This window comes from Sebastes umbrosus, chromosome 3 (genome assembly GCF_015220745.1).
Source record: "Sebastes umbrosus isolate fSebUmb1 chromosome 3, fSebUmb1.pri, whole genome shotgun sequence".
Classification (NCBI taxonomy): domain Eukaryota; kingdom Metazoa; phylum Chordata; class Actinopteri; order Perciformes; family Sebastidae; genus Sebastes; species Sebastes umbrosus.
In genome coordinates this window covers 2,688,452-2,707,574 of record NC_051271.1, presented here as the reverse complement: position 1 = coordinate 2,707,574, position 19,123 = coordinate 2,688,452, and the positions used below count along the sequence as shown (strand labels likewise).

The 19,123-nt window shown below is 41.8% G+C and overlaps 2 long non-coding RNA genes across 2 annotated transcripts in view; one reads left to right on the top strand and one right to left on the bottom strand.

The window, feature by feature from the left end:
* The window catches only part of LOC119485161, a 569,585-nt gene that overhangs the window by 237,596 nt on the left and 312,866 nt on the right, over window positions 1–19,123 (bottom strand). The gene's annotated exons all lie outside the window — the stretch shown is intronic.
* Window positions 17,829–19,123, top strand: part of LOC119485160 — a 60,030-nt gene continuing 58,735 nt past the window's right edge. Inside the window, exon 1 of the long non-coding RNA XR_005206200.1 lies at window positions 17,829–17,861. This is a non-coding gene — a long non-coding RNA (uncharacterized LOC119485160). The remainder of the gene's footprint in view (window positions 17,862–19,123) is intronic.

The following is a 19,123-nucleotide window of genomic DNA, read 5'->3' as shown; positions in this document are numbered from 1 at the left end:
AAACACAATTTAAGTTTGGAAGCAGCAGAATCCAGATTTCTTTCTTCAGTGTTTTACTTGCACTAATCCAGGATGGTTTAAAGTATTAATAGGACTTCCATAAACACTGGCACAGTATAGATTTTCACCCTCCAAGTTAAATTAATATGTGAATGTGTGTTTCTTTTTACAGTGTGTGTGTGCATGCGTATTGTCTTTAAAAATGTGTGTGCTGTATGGGTGACTTCCACTATGTGTGTCTGTGCCAGCAAATTAAATCGCTTGTGTGCTTTGAAGAGGTCCTTAGTGAGAAAATGTACTGTATTCAGAGAAGAACTTTCCCCGGAGAGAGAGAGAGAGAGAGACAGAGAGAGAGAGAGAGAGAAGTGTGCATGCATTGTATATGTCAGTTTCTCATTTATGGCAATCAACCAGCATGGATTTGGAGAGGTAAAAGTACAAACTGTGCTCTCTTGTCTCTGCACTATTTCAGCAACTCTCACTTCCTCATGCAATCACAGAAACACAGTGCACCTCTCTCTCTCTCTCTCTCTCTCGCCCTGCGTCTCTCTCTGTTTTTCTAATTGGTGTGCAGCATCCACCCACCAGCTGTCAGGAGAGGGCCCCATCGCGGAGCTCCGAGCCAGCCAATTACTGTCTAGGCAGGCTTTACACCACTAGGACCCAGTCAGACATCCAGAACCTCCCGAAGGGCTCTGCAGAGGCCGCCCAGTGACAGGGAGGGCAAAGCGGGTCAAACGCCGCTGCAGCGCCCCCCAAACCGCCCGTCCTCCGCCGCGCCTTCATCTTAATGGATCTGACAAACACGAACAGCTCAGAGCCAAGGGGTCTTGAGAGGGAGGGGAGGGGTGGGGATGGGAGAGGAAATGTGAGGTGAGGAGGACAAGAGAAGAGATGCGGCGAGGGAGAGAGAGAGAGAGAGAGAGAGAGAGAGAGGGACAAACAAGCCAGAACAAAGAGAGTGCAGAGTGTGAGCGGAGAGTAATGTAGCTGATTAAACATCAAGCATGTCCCTGTCTGCTGAATCTGAGGAATGCAGCAGTTTGGAGGGAAGAGATCAGAGGGCACTCGATTAGAGAAGATAGTGAAATGAGAGAAGGTTCACAGGTGGGAAGCTGGAACAGGAGAGGGGCTGAAGAAGAGGACTGTTTTTCTGACAGGGCCACCAGTTGAGTTTTAGTGAGGTTTTTATCTGTTAAATTAAACAAACACGCTTCCATTTAAGCTGATGTAAATGAGTAGACTGGTCTCTGTTTTTCCAGCTTCAGGTTATGCAAGTCAAAGTGGCAAGGCTTTTTTTATTTTATGTGGGAGTCAATTACACATAGTGTACTGACTTATAGTCAGCAAAGCATTTCAGCAGCAGATGTCTCCACATTTTGTAACCCAAAGTGCCTTATTACCTCCACCAAGGCCAAAGGCCTTGGGCCAAGGAGGTTATGTTTTCACCGCTGTTGGTTTGTCTGTTTGTCTGTCTGTTAGCAGGATTACTCCAAAAGTTTGCAATGGATTTGAATGACATTTTTTGAAGTGGTGGGGTGTAGCACAATGAACAATCCATTAGAATTTGATGGCATTAAGACCACAGGGTTTAACACATGTGAAGTGTGACTGATGACGCGTTGATGACGTGTGACCCCGCCTCCTTCTGAGAGCAGAGAGATATGTGTGTGGATGTGTGGCGAGACTCCGAGGTGCGGCAGCTGCTGGCCGTCCGCGGTGAGAATGAAAAAAGCGGTAGATGACCGGCTGACAGACAACGTAGTGTAACGTTATACAGACATAACAAGGCTGCTGAATGAGAGAGGCATCCTCCAATACGTTACACAGAAACACACCGTGTTAATAATAAGCCACCTCACGTAACTGCCAGCTGTGAGCTGTCATCTGTTTTTACAGTCATGCGTTGGCGCAGGTCTGCGCTCTCCGAGTTCCATTCTAGATTAAAATGTTGTCTTACACAATTAGAACATGTCTGTAGATTACAGGAGTTTTATAATCACGACTGATGTGGAAATCTAGTTGTTTTACATGCAAGGAAGACGTTAGAAACTTTAGCAAACATGATCATGCTACAACTTCACAAAAATAGGTGCTTAGCATACATGACCCTATAAACATGACCAACGCTATCACAGAACCAGCTTTCAGAATTTAAACAAAAGATGTGTTGTTTGGAGTTGTAACAATTCCTGCAAATATGCTGACTTTGTCAAGTTTCTCTTAGGATTTTAAAACGAAAGTAGCAGCACAAAGCACTTCTTCATATTATGTATATTTGAATGTATAAATGTGATGATTGTTTTATTTACTTGGGTGTGTGTTTTGTCTGTTTTTAAAAGCTGCACTGACGCAAATTCAATTGTGTTCTCATAGCAATAAGCACCCTATTTGAGGCCATTAAATAGAATGTTATCAGTCGCTATAAGAACCATAGATGTGGGTCATTAGGGGCTTATTACACCTACTATGTTGTAAAAGTGAAAGTGAGACTTAAAAACAATACGTTCTAACATGTAAAACTGAATGAAACGTCACGTTTTGAACACAAACAAAAAGGCTTCTTTAGGTTTAGGCAACAAAACTACAACTTATTTAGGTTTAGGCAATAAAACTACAACTTCTTTAGGTTTAGGCAACAAAAGAACAACTTCTTTAGGTTTAGGCAATAAAACTACAACTTCTTTAGGTTTAGGCAACAAAAGAACAACTTCTTTAGGTTTAGGCAATAAAACTACAACTTATTTAGGTTTAGGTAACAAAAGAACAACTTCTTTAGGTTTAGGTAACAAAACTACAACTTATTTAGGTTTAGGCAATAAAACTACAACTTATTTAGGTTTAGGCAACAAAACTACAACTTCTTTAGGTTTAGGTAACACAACTAAAAGTTCTTTAGGTTTAGGTAACAAAACTACAACTTCTTTAGGTTTAGGTAACAAAACTAAAAGTTCTTTAGGTTTAGGTAACAAAACTACAACTTCTTTAGGTTTAGGTAACAAAACTAAAAGTTATTTAGGTTTAGGTAACAAAACTACAACTTCTTTAGGTTTAGGCAATAAAACTACAACTTCTTTAGGTTTAGGCAACAAAAGAACAACTTCTTTAGGTTTAGGCAATAAAACTACAACTTATTTAGGTTTAGGTAACAAAAGAACAACTTCTTTAGGTTTAGGCAACAAAACTACGACTTCCTTAGGTTTAGGCAATAAAACTACAACTTCATTATGTTTAGGCAACAAAAACTACTTCATTAGGTTTAGACAACAAAACTACAACTTCTTTAGTTTCAGGCAACAAAAAAAGACTTAGTTAAATTTAAAGGAAAAACATTTTGTTTTGGGTTGAAATAACTACGAACACAAAGACATCTAAACATTGTTGATTTTGCACAGAATGTGAACTCCAGTGTCCTGGGTGAAAGTCTTGTGTTTTTAAACAGTTTTGAACATGTAGTAAAAACAAAGCAGAAAACACAACGAAACTACTTGGTTAGGTATAGTAAACAAAAAAACAAACATCATGGTTTGGCTTAAAATGACTGTGTTTGTTATGTTATTAAGCTACAGAAATAAATTTAGGTTGCCTTTTTGCGGCCTTATCACACCTCCACAGTCCACAGGGCACCTTTAAACTGTTGATGTTCATTTAAAATCAGACGAAATTTACATTTGTTCATGCGGCCTCTTTTCACATAGACCTGTGCGGTTGTTCACAGCAACCTGCGACCCTGCAGTTCATAGAAATGTTACACAAAAAGCAAATACATTTGTTGCTGGCTCTTTCTTTTGGATAATTGCCTGATTATAAATACTGGCATTTAGTCAGCTCTACACAAAGAGAGAGAGAGAGAGAGAGAGAGAGAGAGCGAGAGAGAGGAGAAAATATAGACCTCAAAGTTCATGTCATTGACCGGGCTATGAGACCATTCTGGGGGATATTATGGGTAATTTCTGTCGATATGAAATCTAAAGGTAAGTAAGAATTGAGAGAAGCAAGATTCTGCTGTTTGATTTTTAAGGAAGTGCAGTTGTGATTGGAGGACGATCTGCCTTCCCGCCACCAGCACCCAGCTGCCTAATGTGGTTAACACTCCACCAGCACCTAGCCCTTGAGCTGACTCTGTGAGGCTATTAAAACAGCACTGACCTCCCAAATGCACTAAGTGTTGCAGCGGGGAGCCACCGGGGACGGCCGCAGTCAGAGGAGACATGGTGAGAGGACCAAAGGGAAATTTAAATGGAAATCACTGGGCTGCGTAATGTCTCGGCACTAACACACAGACACACACACAAACACCGCACACTGCCGCACTCTGGCTTCACCAAATCTGGCATTTCATCCCATTTGTGTTATTGTTCAACAAAGTGCCTGCTGTGTCACTGAGACCGAGACTACAAATGTGGACTGAAAATGTCACTCACTGTGTAATGGATTTATTTCTGTTTTCCACATAATGAGTGATAAAAGACATTTTTCAACGTAACTGACTGAAGTAAAAGCTCAAAAAGGGAAAACAGCTACAATTGTAAACAACTTACAATTATGTAGGGAAGGATTCTCTGTTTGGACCAAATTGAACTGAGTAAAAAACACTTATTTTTTAACACATTAAAGCCACCGCAAGCATCTAATTCCATCCTTTTCTCCTAGACATTATGTTTATATAGTCCTAATTTGCATTTTCGCTCACTGACAACATGTTTCATGTATTTTCCCTACACAATCTGCTTCTAGCAACTAAAGCATGATCTACTTTGTTATGTTTTAGCACCAAAATATATTGAATATTGAAAAAGGTACATTTTGAACAGAAAGAAAATCGTGATTAACTATTTGAAATCGATTGACAATCATAGTTTTAAAGTTTAGGCCACCTTTCAGCAGCCATTCACAAACAACTGTTGCAGTAGTCTCTCTCTCTTTCTCTGCACCATCATTGGCACTACACTACCAACAATCAGTGGGCTCAAGTTGGCCATCAGACAGCAGCAAAGAGGCAGCCGGTGCTGGTGCGAGTTTCCAACTGAGAGCTGACAGTTTAGCACAGTATTTATTTCTGAGTCTTCGACTTACAGCTCCAGGGATGTGAAGAACATCAAAAGTCTTTTTTTGGCACACAGTCCTCTTTACAAGTTCTCGACATGCTTTGTCAAGGATTGTTTGGCTTTGGTGAAATATTTTTTTTTTAAAAAAGGCTTTGGGTCTGAAAGTCCTTAGAAGTTGCCGAAGGAAAGGACTGTAGTATATGTAAAGAAAAATATTGTTCAATGTTGTGTTTTGCCTGGTAAAAAAATGTGTTGTGCATCAGGAAATGAAATATAAAATGTCTGTGTGTATGTGCTCTTCTATCTTTGTGAGGACCAATTTGAGGCTTTTAAACTAATGATTTATGAAAAGTTCCTCTAAAGGGCCTTTTGAGTTTGCATTTGTTTTAAGAAAAACTTAATGCACATATCACATTAGACTTTAATGTTTTTCTGTGATTTTAATGTTATTTATGACAATGTATTTCTCTTTTCTTAGGCATAATTGTTGCCATAAATGGAGAAAACAACAATACTGTGGAAAACTCCTCATTGTCAATTTATTCTTTGATGATCTTAATCCAGATTATGTGGTAATATATTTTAATAGAACAGCAACTCCTCTTTAAAAACACAATGACAACCATGCACTATCATCTGATCCTCTGTTTGTTTTAGTTTATCTTCTGGCAGGAGAGGAAAATCTGCCCCAGGTGGCCACTTTGGTGTTGTTGAGGTGACGTGAGGTATGTGAGAAATTCCACTGTTGAGGTAATCTTCTCCACTTGATGCTCCACCTGCTGAATTCTGCTCTGCAGCATGGATTGGAGACGGAGGCTGCACGTCTGATTAAGCTACTTGTAAACCACCTGCATAGTTTACATTTACAGATTTTGCAGCCTGCCTTGTTCACCATTATTGTTTTTGTGCAGGAGAAATATGTTTACTCTGCTTTCCTGTTCTGTTAATTGCCTTGTGATCCCTCAGATTTATCCTGTGTGATTACAGCATTTCAACTTCAAGCTTTGTTTTTTGGGCGCAACAACAGAACTATTGCCGGTAGAACCCTCATGTTGCTCGACCAAAATATGTTGTCCCTGGATTCGTTGTCGGACTCGTCGTCATCAGCCAACCCATTCTCATTCATAACTCGTCATATACGGACGTTTGGTCAGGACCACTTGGTGTTGTCAAAGCTGTGGCACTGAACGACTGGACAAGACTGCAGTGCTTTGGCCACAGGCTTCACCTCGCCATCGGTAGGTGATGTGCCTATACCACCAGTTTGAGTTTCCAATAAAATAGTAGGCCTGTAACTCAGGCTATTTTTCTTAAATTTAGGCTTCATACACATATATAGAATAATGAATTATTTTATTTGTATGTCATTCACACAGGTGAATTAGTTATTTAGTTAGTAGCTGAACTTATTCAAATCAAATGTTTATCATAAAGGCCTACTGTAAGAATTTATGATTCAACCAACACAACATTTCATAGATGTACGTGTTTTTGTCAACAGAGAGAATTGTCAAAGAGCCCCATGTTGAATGTGCAAATATAAGAAAACTGTGAGTGATTTCTCCTAAACGTGGAAAAGAAAAAAAGAAATGGCCTCTGTCCAGGCTGACCTCATGACCGCCTCATCACTGACACACCAACCAGATGGGGGTCTGGACAGAAAATGATCCAGAGGGTGATTGGACAGGAGAAGGCCATATCTCAGGTCCTCATAGCTTACAAGAAAACCCCGGCACCTGACACCAACATGGCAAGAGATGGATGTTGTGGAATCAGTGAGCAAGACCTTCAGTCCCCTGACTGAGTTCACAGATGCACTGGCAGTGTGTCATACAACCTCAAACCTGTGCTCCATCTTCTCAATAACACTGTTATTAGACCTGACAAAGGACATGAAGAGGGCCAACCTACATACTCTGACCCGGCAACAGATGACCTGCTAGACATGGCCTCCCTCCTAGGTCTGCGTTTCAAAGCAACATTCATAGAAAGAGCACATCAAAACCAAAGCTGCAGCGGAGATTCAGTCGCTGCTAGAGCAGGCAACACAAAGCAAAAGCAAAGCGAAATCTGGTTAGCTTTTTCAAAAGGACAAATGTTCAACATCCTGGCCCAGCTGGCCTCTCCAACAGAGATGCAATTGAAGTTGAGTTCAAGAGCTACCTGCAGGCACTGGAGGTTGATGGTGGGGCAGTTCCACTGGAGTGGCGGAGAGTGCACCGAGCCAATTTCTCAAGCACGGCAAGGAAGTACCTTTGTAATCCTTCCACTAGTGCCCCTTCAGAGAGGGCATTCAGCACTGGTGGCAACATTGTGACCTGACACACATCTGCTCTGAAGACAGTTGACACACTTGTTTTCCTGGCTAGTAGCTGCTATAATGAGGCTGGCTAAGTAAACCAGCACAAACAAATGTTGACAGTATTTGTTTGTGCACTGAGAGAGTTATCACACTGGCACTGTTGCACTTTGAGTATACTTTTGAGTGTACTTTTTTTGCATTATGCAGGCCTATTCCTGCAATACTGTAACTGGCAGCCCGGTTGCACAGCAGTTCCTGAAATAGTCACGAAATTTAATGTATTGATTTGTGTTCACAGATACGGAATTCCCATTTTTTTCGTGATGGTCAGCACAAAATCAATTCTGAGAGCTGCAAACACCGCGTAGGGAGGAGGTCGGGGTGGATGCGGGGATCAAAAAACAGCGGCCTTTTTCCCAGGACACCCATTGATTTTTTTGTTAAGACACTTCCGGAGTTATTTTAACCCAAACCACGATCTTTTCCTAAACCTAACTAAGTAGATTGTTGTCTACGCCTAACCAAGTCGATCTATTCATAAACTTAACTAAGTAGTTTTATTTTGTTGCTGGACATTCGTAGGAAAACTCATGAATACGTTGTTGAAAGTCGTGCTTTGATGAAAAAAAGGGGAAATTCATGTTTATGTACACAAATCAAATAGATTTAATTGCGTGACAATTTCACAAACTGCTGTGAGACTCTGTTGCAACTGGAGAGCAGCTATTTATTTTGCAGTTTTGTATTATGAGTGTTTCATTGTGTATGTTGGTTGGGCAGAAAACGTCTTGTCCTGCTGTACTTTGAATTTACTTTTCAATTTGATTATCTGCTGTAAGATTTGTTTGCATTTAAAGGGACAAGCAATGAGGCCAAGTAAACATGCACACTGAGATGCAGCAAAGATTAAGTTATTTTGGACTATTCCGAAGCATTCATGCCAATTCCTGCGATACTGTGACTGAAGACGAGTTACTGACTTTGAACAGATTTTGCATTTTGATAGATTCATTGTGTTTGAGTTGGTCAGGGGAAAGAAACCTCCTGTCCTGCTGTACTTGAAATCAGTATTTATTTTATTATTATTATTATTAGATTAGATAGATATTGTATATCGTGAAAAAGTGTTTTTCAGAGATGGAAGTTACTTGAGAAAGGCTTTGAGTTTTTTTTATGCCTCTGCAGCCAGAGGCATAATGTTTTCAGGTTGTTCGTACAGACAAATGTGCAGTACATATTTCCCATTCTTATTAATGTAATAACTCAGGAAAATCTTGAGGGAATTTCTTCAAATTTGGCACAAAATATTGGACTTAAGGATGAACTAATAAGATGTTGGTGGTCAAAGGTCCCTGTGACCTCGCCTTCATCCCATTCTCATGAACATGATATCTCAGGAACGCCTGGAGGGAATTTCTTTGAATTTGGCACAAACGTCCACTTCGACTCAAAAATGAACTGAATAGAATTTGCTGGTCAAAGGTCACTGTGACCTAATAAACCAAAACTCAATAATTCATATGCTGATCATGACAATTTCTCACAAATGTCTAATAGAATAAAGTGATGAAGGGATGTAAACTGTAACTTGACTGGTTGACGGAGGCATACAACCGCAAGGCGGTGATTCTAGAGTACGGTCTCAGTAATACAGTTAAGAGTACAGTAATAGCTGCCACCAGTACTTTACCCCTTCAGAAGCATTTATATTGAATTTATTTAGAAAAACTAATATACCATTTCTGTCCGTGCTTCAAATTATACCGTGATATACATTTTAGTCAATACCGTCCACCAGTATTTATTCTGGGAAAAGGGAGTAGATCGTTGTGAGAATCTCTGGTAAATACCAGTAGCTATATATGCTTAGCACATTTGCATGCATGTGAGCATGTGCACACAGTAGAACACAGGCACAGCACACAAACACCATGCAGATCATTTTGCAATGTTTGCAAAGTTTGTGAGAAGTGGCAGCTTCAGTTTCCTCCATGAATCACACCTGCTGTCCTCCTCCCACAGCCTCGCAGTCATTCATCAGGAAGCGTTCCACACGCGGCTCAGCAACAAACCGCTGCCATGTTGGCCTGCACGGCTCTCTGGAATCACTTATCAGTGCATTTAGCCACACACACATTAGCATAACACAACGAGGGCCGTGATTAGCGCTATTGTAAATTGATTACCCCGACGACTATCTGGCGTTGTTGCCCGCCGAGGCTGGCGGAGTAACCGAAATAAACGTCAGAATGAATGAATGCCTGTTAAGTCGCTCGTTCTTTTGCTGTTTTTTTTTTGTCTCTCAAATGCGTACACAAAAGCATGGCCATGAAAAACATGGCAGAGGACGCCCTGCACCTGGCTGCTCACTTCCTGGGCTGTGATGAGGGGGAGCTGTGCCTTTTTGTCTGCTTAAATAATAAACCACCTGTTATTCAGAGAACTTGTTCATTGTTGGATACTAATACTACCCAACATGCCATATGTTGTTCTTTTTTTTAGTAGGACTGTTGATAAGTGGTAGGCAGTATCGCTCGCAATCAAGGCCTGATTATCTACGTGGTGTGAGAACATTTCAGGGAAATTGCTCTTGGATTGTGATTTGTACAGTAACACCGAGGTCCCTGTCAGAGTAAATGTTTGGCTGTTGGTGATAATCTGACATTCAGCTGCTGCTGATTTCAGCAACGACTCGGGGAGAGAAGCAGGCAAACTGGTTTCACACAAGGAAAGAAAATTACATGGAGTGCGCTGTAGGAAAAACAAAAGTAATATTATTGAAAAAACAGACATATTTGGCAAATTTTTAAACAACAATTTGAACTATAGTGAACAACGACATAGTGGTGACTAATGTGAAGTCAGAATTAATTGTTCAATAAGAAGTTTAGTAAGCTATAGGAGATAAATATTACCCCATAGATGGATTGTGGAACAACACAACCTTCAATTACAGCAGAGTGCAGACTACATGTGGTAACTTTAATGCCATTTTCTCTCTCTTTGTGGTAAATTGTATTATGAGTTTCCAAGGGTGCCGACATACGGAGAAGCATCTCCTGAATATTTAGTTTGTCTCTGAGTTTTTGTACACTGTGATCGTGTTCAAAATCCATTCACACCAACATCTTTTCATCTTTCCACCTTCTGTCTTCACGACCTGATCTCATGGGAAGGTGTATAAATAGCACGCCATTTTAAGGACTTGTCATGATAATGCATTTTAGGCTTTTTGCGTGTCATTTAAAGAGACTGTATGTACGTTTTTAAACAGGTTGTAACTCAACCTAAAAAATTTGACCTTTCACGACTTTCTGTTTCCAGAGTAAAATTCAACGGATGTGACGTCATGCACGCTCACGAGTGTCTTTACTCTCTTCATCTCCGCTTACGGGGCTAACAGTGTGCAACTAACTGCTAACGCCAACAAACGACCAGCCCCAACCGCAACTCAGACTCCAACACTTTAACTCAACGGAAGCACAAAAGAACCCCAAAGTTATATCTGGTAATGCCCGTCTTCTAAAACAGGAACGTGACCGACGTCGAGGGAAAAACTAGAATCAACATCGGCTGGGCCTTCGATTCATGGAGGAACCTTCGTTTGATTTTGGGTATGAAAACGGACATCGAGCTGGCAAAATTCCTAATGGACAGGTAAGCTAACATTACTGCCGAGCATGTGACATATATTAGTGATATTGTGGTTTTAGCTGTCAATCACGTTCAGTCTTGTGCGCGTCGCCTCACGTTATTTTCGTGAAACGGTCGTGGTTATGTTTAGGCAACAAAACCACTTAGTTAGGTTTAGGAAAACATTGTGAAGCATAAGTACGTAAACTAAGTATAATATCTACGTAAACAACGTAATATAAATACAGACAACAGGTCACAGACGTTACTAACGTAATGTTCAAAATAACTCTCTCTCTCTTTTTATACTACATCACTTGCTCTCCTTCATTTGCTCTGAGCGTAGCATATTCACACGGATGGTTTTACATTGCAGTCAGTAGAGATTACATGGCTTGAAATGGCACGCCAAAAGCAAGAACGGCATTGCGATTGCACGCAAAATGACTTACAAATTGTTGTGTCATTCATACGCCGTTTGGTGAGACCGGCTGGTCCTTCATCGTCTCTCACTAAGACTGATGTGTGCGTATTTCCTGGCCAGTTTGTTTCTTGGCATTCTTCAGTTCCCCACTCTCCACAGTGTCCATCACTCACCTGCTACTACCTGGATTGAGACATATATTGAATATATGGTAGTTTTTTTATTGACAAATAGACAACATATTGTCTACAAAACACTGTTCTTTGCACTTTTTGGTCTGTTATTTGTTCCCTCATTCCTTGCTCCACATTGGATACTACTTTTTGGATGATATTTATTTTGCAATATGTTATTATTATTTTAACAACATGTAGGCTACGACTTAGACATCACATCAAAAGACACTGTACAAATGCTTTGAGTAGGAGGGTTCAGCTGCATGGGATTAATATCAGAACCATGGATTTTGTGTGTATGAAGTCCATCTCTAGTTGTTTTTTAAAATAAATTAACTGCTCTTTTCTGGCAAACTGTTGGATTTAGATGATGTTGGCATTCTGCTATGTATGTTTAAATGACATGGACGCCTGTTTGTACTGCAACCGAAAGCAGCAGTCAGTGTAATTTCTTCCTGTATATGTCTGTTTGCTTGTTGATTAGGCTTATGAAGCGTGTGCTAAGTAACCAGATCATTGGAAATAAATTCATATTGCTAATAATAAGCCATTTAAGTTAAATATAACTGGTTAATTGAATGCTCACTATTTTGTGACACTTGTATGTTCTGGAAACCTTTAAGCCTGTGGTTGCAATACTGTGCTGTTGTGTTAAGATCATTTAGTGAAGAGGAATGAAGCGTATCAGAGTGTCCTGTGTGTTCTTACCGACACACCCGAGGCTACATCGCTACCCTTCAGCCAACACCTATACAGTCCTAAGTGAATACCTATTCAATAAGCACCGTTGGCTGCTAGCCGCTGTTTCTGTCGTCTCCATGTTGAGAGCCGTGTGGAGGCAATAGTTAGACATAATGGTGCTCTATACGGAATTCAGAGCATAAGAATGCTCTTAAATTTTCAAAAAAAAAAAACACACAAAGAAATGGAGAAGGACTTTAAATACATCCAGGATTGTCATAGACCTTTTTGGAAACCTTGCGTTCATAAGATGGATTTGATGCTTTGGGAAATGGGATCCAGGCCTTAACTGGGACTTGAAATGTGACTTGAATTTGGACATGACTGGGAATTCAAAGTAAAAATGTTGTCTCTGGTAAAAGTTCGTAAGTGACCTTGATTAAGATTACTTTTAGATCTGCCAAGACTTTTTTCCCTTCAAGACATGCGACCGCGGACTCACTTGTGACATGTTTCTGGTCCCCAGTTGGCAGCAACGTCCTCGTCTCCTGGACCTGGCAAACAAGATAATATACAGCCTTTGTCCTCCTGACCATCACTCACCCTCCTCTCCCCCCTTCATCTCGTTCTGTTTGTGTTTTTTCCCTTGTTCTCTGTTTTAATGAGTCCCTCCAGCCACTCTCCTTTGAAGCCTTAAGCCAAGCAATTAACATACAGCACAAGCCGTATGCGGAAATTCCTGTAAAGAAATTGCCATGTGCGTGTCAAAGTTGCCTTCAAAGCAATCCACAAAAACACAGAGAGAGTGCACTTTTCTTTTGAACAATTTTCAGTTAAGTGACATTTTCTCTTTCTATTCGCAGACTTCCCGAGACGTAGCCGCTGTGCTCTGAGTGCTCCGGCCTTTGTCGTGGAAAGGTTTGCACTCATTTCATGAATTCTGAGAATGGAAATAACTAGAGTTCCCAGAGTTCTCATCGAGGTGCACAAAGAAACAAGTGCTGCTCTCAAGTGGATGATAATGGCGATCTCTCATGCTGACAGTCTTCAGTCTTCATGCATGTGTCTTCACGCAGATGAGATGACCTTTTATTCAGAAAAGCTTCTTTGAGCACCACCGTGCGTCACGCTGGGATACTTCATTCATAATCATAGACTTAGACGTATAGGCACTTTGCTATCCATGCTGCACTGAGCGGTAGTCAGTCATGTCCCCTCACCCATCCGTTATCACATACTACGTAGCCACGAGGACGATACATTTCGCTGAAAGTAGGTTAATCAAGAAGACAATAAGATATTCAATGATGATCACTGGTCCAGCAGCTCATTCTGCCATTGACCCTCTTACTTTCTAGAGATCACCTCCGGTGTCAAAAGCTTGCACGGGTCACATCTCGTTTGGATTTCTGTCACACTTGACACACTGTCCTGTGACACTGACTGCTTCGACGTTTTCACATGACAACACGAGAAGGAAGTGAGTGGGAAGTGATTAACTGAGATGGAAAAAAAAGGAGGAGAGGTCGAAAGAGAGACAGATTATGTTTGATTACGTGTGTCAGATCCAATCACATTCATATCACGGAGCTGATGAACTCATACAGATATTGACGGCAGTGAAATTCCAATTTGAATATATTATAACTTAAATCTGAGGGTTAAAAGTGTGTGTGTGTCTGAACCATGACGTGTGTGTGCCTGGGGCGTAATCAAAGCCACTATAGTTAGGTTTAGGAAAAAAAAAAACTTGGTTGGGCTTAAAACTACGACATTTGTGCAGTGAAAATTAAGCTGAAGGTTGTGAACACGGGACACGAACAAACAGCCGATTGAAACGTGAAAGTGAAACTTAACGCACGGGACACAAACAGCGGCCTCCTGGATGAAAGCTGTGTGTTTGTTGGACCCACCCACGTCACCTTCCGCCCGCCCGGTGTGTCTCTTTCAGTTATGTCATCACAGCACCTTCCCTGTGAGTTTACTATTGACGTGGATGGGTATACATTGTAGTTAATGGAAAGCCTGGTGCATCTCATACCAACGCTTAAGGGTGCCTTGTGTGTCGGTATGACGAAGGGGTCGCCTGTACCTGTGTGTGCTATGTGTTGCGTTTGCAACACAGACCAAGGTTCTTGTTGCACCGAGAGCATTTTGGGTGTTTGCATGAATAAACATCACACATAACACGTGACTGATCTACATCGAGGAAATAGACGTGTGGAAACAAGCTATTATGTCAACGACAACATCAACAAGCATGACTACGCTTGCATGTTTTCGTGACAAAACGGTGTCAAGATAGGACGTTGTGTATTTTTTCATCAATAGAATTAAAAAAAAAAAATATTAAAACATTATTTTAAAGGGACTATTTGTAACTTTCAGAAATGCTTGTTAACAGCGACACCTGTGGCCGTGAAATCAACTAAAGTCAGTGTCGGGCTCGCGCTTGCTCGCTCTAAATATACCTGAACGAGCATCGCTCAAAACAGTGAGGAGACACACGTCAGCTAAAACCACAATATCACTCTATATTTCAGCTGCTTGGCAGTAATGTTAGCTGACCAGACCAAGGTCTCTCCAAGAAGGAGTTACTAGTGTTGGCTTTTCCTGTCTCAGTGCAGGCTGAGACAGCGGAGCTCAGCAGCGAGTAACGTCTCGTCTCCGCCCGCAGCCGGGGAGAGCAGGAAGACACCGGCACCCTGTCGGTAACGAGACGACAACGTAACTCGTTGAAGAGCCCCGTCACCCCAGAAGACACGGGAAACCTCTGTTGGTCTGGAGGAGCTGTAGCATTTATTTCTGCACAAACGTCCACTGTACATTCACTAGATATTCTCAGAGCTAAACTAACTCGTCTGCGGTGTGGAGTGAGCGCGCGTTCACGTCTAGAGGTGGAGCGAGCTGAGCGAGAACGCGCGCGCTGTCTGAGTGAAGGCGAGCAGGCAGAGGAGGAGAGATAGCGGCTATACGCGAACGCGCATATGCGAGCGCGCATGTGTCCCGACCCGGTACATTTATACGCTTAAAAAGTTACAAACAGTCCTTTTAAGTCTATGATCACAACAGCTCAACCCTTCTTGTAACAATACTTAAATCTTCTAGGATTTTTCTTTCAAAATGCTTTAATATGGTCGGTGTGGCTGTCAAGTTTCTAATAATTTCTCCTGGGGGGGAATTTCCCTGCAGACCCTCAGAATTAGGTGATTACGGCGCTGGTGCGTGCTGACCATTTCCTGTGAATCACTTCTTGGTGACTAATATGTGTGACTACTTTGTCTTTGCTGGAATGCTTTAATTTGTTCTCAGGTACACACAAACACACAAATAAACACAAACACCCTTCCAGCAACTAATTGAAAAAAAACAAACCCTGCACATCTAATTAAAATGTGAAAAGAGTCTTTAGGTGTTGTGTTGAGAACAAAAAGCCCCCACTGACCCACTTCAGTATGCAGGTAGGGCACAGTGGCTTCCAATGCCGCTTTAATTAGAGCGCTCCTCCTAATTGTGTTTCAACCACCAAAGACTGCAGTCTCCAGAGACGCTCAGCTCTTTTTATAGGTGCGGGTGAGAGATCAGCTACTTTTATATGCACGTGTGTTTTTACAGTTTATCAGACGGCGCTTCTAAATGTGCATGACGGTTTGTCAGCAACCATTTGGCCTCTGCATCAGCTGTGTGACTCATAAAAGCTCACAAGGTTAACCTGACATTTCCATGTTCTTTTCCCCCAGTTTTTTTATCTCCCTCCCTCGCAATTCTGCTTCCCTCTTTCTGTTCATCTCTCCATATACTCATCCTATTCATCATCTTTTCCTTCATGTCGTGCACTCTTTCCCCTCAATCTCTCCCCCGCCACCTTGATTCCTTGGCCTCTCTGCTAATTAGCTCCTTTGCCTTCTACCATTGCGGGCGATTGTGGAGCTTTTCAACTCCAAAAAAGGCAGATAAACACAGGTTACTGTTAATTTATGATGGATAATTGTGTTGTGATATTCAAACAAACTACCCATCAACAAGGAAACAAAAGCCTCTCGTCTACAGACCGGTCTCTAGAGAGCTCCAGCCAGCTCATAGCGGTCTGTGAGCGTGACCGCCCGGCTGGCGAGGTAGCGACCGCGATAGTCGCGGCAGTTTGTGGAGCTTTTAAACTCCGAAAACGGTGTAGCAAATGTTCGATTCGCCATCTAATATCGTAAAACTGTCAATATTCGCCTCGAAAAATTTTCAGAAGTGAATTTAGTGATGAAATAGCAACGAAAAATGTAAAAAACAAGCCGTTTTTGGCTGCATTGTTGGATATAGTAGGCGATGTAGACTGCTTCGATGCATACTGGAGATTTTCTCCAAATCAGTATGACATCTGGGTATTTATGGCATACTGTAGATCTGTAGACTTTTCCTTCATGTCATGTGCTCTTTCCTCTCAACCTCCTCCCGCCTCCTTGATTCTTTGGCCTGTCTGCTAATCAGCTCCTTTGCCATCCACCATTTAGAGGTGAGAGAACCCGCATTTAGCCGTTGACAGTCACAGTCATCATCATCTCCTGCTGACTGTGCCCCGACTCTGCTTTACAGTGAATTGAAGTGTTCTTCCACACAGATCAGAAGGAGTAACCAAAAGGCTAGCATGGATGCACAGGGATGTAAACACAGCACATAAACATTCACATACAGAAATGTGAATGCAAGGATGGTGTGTAAATACACACACACACACACACACACACTGCTCTTGGCATGCGCTCACCACTTCACCATAATGCGGACAGACCTTCGGCCCTGAGGGCGGATGATTGTGTTAAATAGCATCACTGTCAGAGTGCAGTCTGCGCTCCACATTCACTGCTCCAGCACCGTCACACAGCGCTGGTGCAGCCGTGAAATAAATGCCCCCCCCACACTCCCACCACCCTCAACACCTGAGGCTATGTTCTACATTTTACCCTTGATACGACCTCCTGTTATTCTGATTATGTCATCGTACGAATGGCTAAAGAAGAACGGCTGACGGTGGTATATGGGTTGAAAAGTACAAGCTTGACACAGAGAAGGCAGAAAACAGGCAGATTGTGAGAATATGAAAATAAAAATCAAAAAACACTTTTGGATGCTTTAAGATGCGGTACAACTTTTTCTTCTTATATTAATTTGAGGCTGGATTTTAGGACTTTATTACGCAGCAGCAACAAATGTCGACGTTTTTGCAAGCTACCCAGTAAGACGAGCACGATGCTGCAGGGCACTCATTACTGGGAATGTGTGATGTTGGACCGCAATGAGGCAAAACTTGTGACACGATCAGCGTTTGTGCTGTTTTGTTTTTGTGCCATAGCTCTGTGCAGTGGCAGTAGCTGCTGTAATCCTGTAAAAACGTCTACCAATCACTGCCTCGCGGTCCGCTTGGAAAGAACCAATCAGATGCCTCCCTGCTCGTACTCTACCCTCAGCGTGCACCAGCCTGAACTCAAAGCACGTCGCCGCCGCACGTTTCCTGGAGAATGGAAGAGAAAACTCAGCCCATGCAACAGCACTGCTGGTTACTTGTCATGAGGTAGCGTTGTTGAGTTGAGGTCCTCTCTCCGCTCTGTGTCTGTGAAGTAGTTACGATGCGGCGGTGCTCGTGCATGTGTGTGTGGGGGGGGGGGGGCGTTGCCTTGGAAGGAGCCCCGAGAGGAGTGGGGGGTTTAGACGGAGCTCCTGAGGCGATGCTACTTTCAAATTATGCTATCTTTCCGACATCGTCGACCCTATCTTTAAATAACGTCACAAACGATCAAATCATGATGTTTTGCTAAATCTAATCAAGTAGTTTTGTTGCTTTTTTATTCTTTACAACGTTAACCACGTGTTTAAAACTGTGAACGCAATCCAAATGCAATTGAGAATGCAGTGTAGTTGTATGGGAACGTAATTTTGTAAGAGACAGGGTTGGTAATTACAATTTGTGTCTATTTTTATGTTTCAGCACTCTTCTTCTTCTGACTTCTGACTTTGTTACCTCACTGCTTGTGTGAATGCTCTGTTGTGCTGCAGACATTCTTACTTTCATTACACATCTCATGTAGAAGAGGAACAAGTAAAACAACTTTTAGTTAAGTGTGAGGCCGAGGCAAATAACTTCAGGGTGAGAGATCGACTCTCTTAATGGATGTGCAGAAAAATAAAACCAAAAGATGTTTTTTTACGACACCCCAAGAGACCAGATTAACTCAGACGGGGTGCAAAGATCAGCAATTATTTCTTTCACTTAGTGCTTCTTTCGAGAAAAGTGCTGTTAGCTCCAGAACTGACATTTTATAACATGAAAATAATGAATCTGAATTGAGACTTTACATTGAACAGCCTGCAAAAAAACAACTAATTAGATTTAGCTAATGAGAATAAAGTTATAACAGAGGGAGACTGTTCCATATGCGACTGAGTCGGTGTCACGATCCAGTCGCTTGTAATTATTTTCCCAGACTTCTTGCAGATAAGAACATGTTTATGGTCAAAGTGTATGTTTAAATTGGTGTAAAAACATAAGAAAGAAAGATAGAATGAGGTTGTCTCAGAGTGAAAACAACAAAATGGAGATTAGGAGAGAGGGACAGAGAGAGCCTGGAGCGGTACGACAGAGCTGACAGGAAGAGAGAGAAAGATGGATTGTAACAACAACAGAAAGAGAGATTGTTTCACCTGTGTGGAGCGGGGAGAGAGAAACAGAGTGTCGCTGTGTTTACCTGATATTCACACTTCTGTTCATAACTGGATTGCTGAAGTAACCCAGATTCAGGTTAATACGCATCATCTGGAGCAACCCAGTTTAATACTGTTGGCTGCTACTTATCCCCCCCGTAACAACAACTAG